This window comes from Mugil cephalus, chromosome 23 (assembly GCF_022458985.1).
Source record: "Mugil cephalus isolate CIBA_MC_2020 chromosome 23, CIBA_Mcephalus_1.1, whole genome shotgun sequence".
In the NCBI taxonomy this organism is placed as follows: Eukaryota; Metazoa; Chordata; class Actinopteri; order Mugiliformes; family Mugilidae; genus Mugil; species Mugil cephalus.
Genome location: NC_061792.1, coordinates 13,346,486 through 13,350,655, shown reverse-complemented (window position 1 = coordinate 13,350,655; position 4,170 = coordinate 13,346,486). Strand labels below are relative to the sequence as shown.

General features: G+C 40.1%; 1 long non-coding RNA gene across 1 annotated transcript; it reads left to right on the top strand.

Annotated features, from left to right (window-relative positions):
* Positions 1-255: 255 nt before the first annotated feature.
* LOC125001103 lies at positions 256-3,229 on the top strand. The gene is made up of 3 exons (XR_007111514.1): positions 256-317; positions 1,202-2,283; positions 2,646-3,229. It is a non-coding gene; the product is annotated as an uncharacterized LOC125001103 (long non-coding RNA).
* The last annotated feature ends 941 nt before the right edge of the window (positions 3,230-4,170 follow it).

The following is a 4,170-nucleotide window of genomic DNA, read 5'->3' as shown; positions in this document are numbered from 1 at the left end:
ATAACACAAGGACAAAGTCACTCTACTCATTTTAGAGAACAGCTCATTGATTAGGACGTAGTAATGTTGATCTGAACATTAAAACCTGAACACATCTGATTGATTATCAGTGATTTTATTAACATCTTTTATTCTTTATTCAGATTGAGTTGGTGCAGGTTGTCAAAGATCAGCTGTGATTCTCTGGTCTCAGCTCTGAAGTCCAACCCCTCCCATCTGAAACATCTGGAGCTGAGTCTCAACAACCTGCAGGATTCAGATGTGAAGCAGCTTCTTGATCTTGTGGAGAGTCCAGACTGTAGACTGGAGACTCTGAGGTGAGTGGAGGGTTGGAGTCAGTTCATTCTTTTTTCAGTAGTTTTGTACTAGACACAGAATCTAAAGTGTTTCCTGGAAACCTGCTGCTGTTTTCTTCAGAGATGCTGTCAGAGGAGAATGGAGACAGACTGGACAGAAAGACAGAGACAACAGTCAGACAATCAGATCATCCTGAAGCTTGTTGTGTTGATGTTTTCAGGAAATAAATGTGGATTCCAGCTGACAGCCTTACTAGATGAATAGAGACAGTGGTCCTCATTCATCAGATCTGATCTCAGACTCTTTGTTCTCTCACCTCAAAACTAAACAACTGATCAGTTTCATCTTTGTCACAGCTCTGAGATCAGTCTGACTGAAGCCTGTAAATCACAGAACCATCATTACATTTAGTAACCATGTGGTCTTTCTACAGAGCAGAACCTCTGCTGAGGTCCAGTCATCACATCTGTATCTCTGTCATTAGTTTCATCAGATATCTTCAATGTTTCTTAGTCAGCTGATGCTTCAGAAACACATGAGATGTTCATCAACACACTCAGACTCTTTATTGAAATGGAACAGCTGGAAATCCATCACTAAAGTGTTTGTGCAGTAATGAAGCGTTGATGACTCTCAGCAGTTTATTTCCTCTGTGGACTTGAGAGAAATGTGCAGAGGAAACAGACTTGATGCTAAAAGTCTGTGCAGGTCTGTGAGCTTCCAGCTCCAACACGTTAACATGAAGCTGAAAGGAAGCTGGCTGAGCTCCACAGCTGCTCTGAACAGGACTGAAGTCCCTGCTGCTCTTTATACTGGATGTGCTGCATCACTGACTGACACCTGATGAAAAGAGTCTCTGGAAACACTAAAACATCTCCTCTCTTCTTTCTTCTTCTCTCTATAGGTGGAAGTTTATGTAAACAGGACGGTATGTGAGCTGAGAGAGGATGAGCTGAGTCCTGATGATCCAGAGGTTGAATCAGCAGCAGCTTGTGTGTAGAGAGACTCTGACTGGACCATGTTACTGGGAGGTGGAGTCAAGAGGAGAGCTTCATCCACATGTTTCTCATTTAACATCATCAACAGAGCTGCAATCAATCTATTCTAACAGAACCAACAAATAAAGTCCAGTTCCTCTTGAATTTTCACCCTCTAGATGGAGCCAAATCTCCACTAATGACCTTCATGGAGTCAGGGCCCGAATATATATTATTATTATTGTTATTAAATAACAGTATACGTGTGTTTTAACATTTAGCACTTCAGCTAAAATAGTTCTTCTACATGGGAAGCGTTTTTCTTTGTGTGTTTCTTTTACTTTGTGTCAGGAAACATTGAAAATACCACATAAAATATAAAGTAAAAGTGGGAAACGTTCTAATATTAAAGAGTAATTATAGAAGTCAGAGTACAGGAAGTCTGACATTTTTCTGAGAAATGTTTTTTGCAATTTGTATGTTTTCAATAAAACAAATAAAATAAAAATTGTACAGAGTACAGTGATGTTGTGGAAGCACAATTTTATTTCATGACATCTTTTAATTGTAAATATAAAAGCAGCCATATGCTATAAAATGAGTAATGCTGATGCTGTGTTGGTTAAAGTAAATGATGGGAAATTTGACAAATTGTGAGTGTATTAGTAAAACGTTGAAATACTTTAGTAGAAAAATAACTTGAATAAATGTATTAATTAAATCAGGTTGATGCATTTTAATGTTCATTTACATGTTTGTAGGAAATAGAGGATTTATTGTGTTGTTTAGTGATTTAGAGGTAAATAAAATAAAACAGTACGTATGTGTCACAAACTTACGTAATGACGCACTGTACGCGTTACGCAGGGGGCGTGGCCAGCGGCTGTTGTTACTGCGGCTTCATCCAAAGAGAAAAGAGACACTGAGCGAAACAGGGCGACACTCTCCTCACAATAGTTGTGTTTTTGGTCAGTAAGCGGATATTTTGTGACAGCACGCAGCCGAGCCGGTGAGTTTTGGTTTATTCATTCAAAGTAGCTCAAAGTGAGAGGACACATGTTCGCGGCTCCTTTGAGAAACACTGCTGCTGCTATTACGCAACTTAATCAGGAACATTTTCTGCAAACATTTATTGCTGTGTCACGTTTTTCTGCGTCCTAGCTTTATACTATGTCAATAATATCCGGTTCCACACTCATCCTGGTCCGTTCACAGTGTCATTTCTAAGAGCGTGTAGTTATATGTGGATATATTGACACATATTTCTGTGTATTTCTATGTCTGGATGGATGCACACATGTGGTCCTCACAGCTCGCTGCAGTCTGTCTGTTTCTGTCTGTGTGTGTCTGTGTGTGTGTCTGCTGGTTTAGAGTTTCTCTGTGCAGCATCAAGGTCAGCTGGACATGGATTTCAAAGAGCTGATGATGCTGTTTAGGAGGATGTTTGAAAATGAGGCCTTCGCTCTGACTGTGTGAGCAAGATCCAATGTAAACTTGTACTTCATCAGCTGGTCTGAGTTGGAGTGGTTGGAGAGTACACAGGTGCAAGCAGATGATGACAAACTTTATCTAGACAACCTGTAATCACCCATAACTTCTGATGAATCACGTTTCAGGATTCACTTTAAATATTGTTCAACAAAAGCGTGCGCTTCCCTCTGAGCCAATAAGATGTTGAGGGAGTTGAACCTTAATACGTCAAATGCTTGTTTTTGTGTTAAACAATGAAGCTCATCCTCAAAAGAGGAATGTGTACTTTTTCAGTCTGTTTTTAGCTCCCCGTACTCCGAGGAAAAACCTCTGCTCTGTCCGTTTCCACACAAATCTCCGTTTGTCACCCTTTCTGTCGCACTGATCCAAACATCAGTCCGGACCAGATAGTTTCAAGTTCTGCTGCAGAACACCAACACTTTTCCAGCCATTTTTCAGCCGGGGAAAATGAAAAAGACGTTTCCAGATTGAATGTGCGCGCTTCAACCTCTTTGAAGACAGATTGTTCCTCCTCTCTGATGAGAACAACTTTATCAAGGTGTCCCTGTGACTGGAAATGTCTCAAAGTGGTTGTTTTCCAAACTAGGCCTTCTCTGTTGGCAGGAGGACAATGATTAATTGATTAAGTTAAAGCAAAGGGAGTCGTTTGAATGGACACAGCATCTTAAATGGAAAGATTTGTTAGTTTACTGCTTTATTTAGCTGTAACTTTATTAACCTGAATGTTCAGCTTCAGAAAGAAATCAATCATTTCCATTGGTTGCAGCTGTGAGGTGTTGGGTCTACAGGTTGAGCATCAGTTTAAATGAGCTGAATATAAAGGACTGTTCTTATTCATCAATTAGTTTCTCTTTAAAATGAGCAGAAACTGGAGAAAAACTACTTTTCTGATTTCCTACAGCTGAAGGCAACATGTCCAGATCACTTCTTTTGTTCCACCAACAGTTTCAAACTGGAGGAAATTCAGTTGATGAGAAAGAAAAGTAGCAGATATTCACATTTTAAAAGTTGGGACTGTTGATTTAGGCCTTGATTGGTGTTTAATCTCCTTCAGCTGAATACGTTTAGAGTGAGAGATGAAGCACTAAATCGTCTCCTCTCTTCTTTCTTCTTCTCTCTATAGGTGGAAGTTTATGTAAACAGGACGGTATGTGAGCTGAGAGAGGATGAGCTGAGTCCTGATGATCCAGAGGTTGAATCAGCAGCAGCTTGTGTGTAGAGAGACTCTGACTGGACCATGTTACTGGGAGGTGGAGTCAAGAGGAGAGCTTCATCCACATGTTTCTCATTTAACATCATCAACAGAGCTGCAATCAATCTATTCTAACAGAACCAACAAATAAAGTCCAGTTCCTCTTGAATTTTCACCCTCTAGATGGAGCCAAATCTCCACTAATGACCTTCA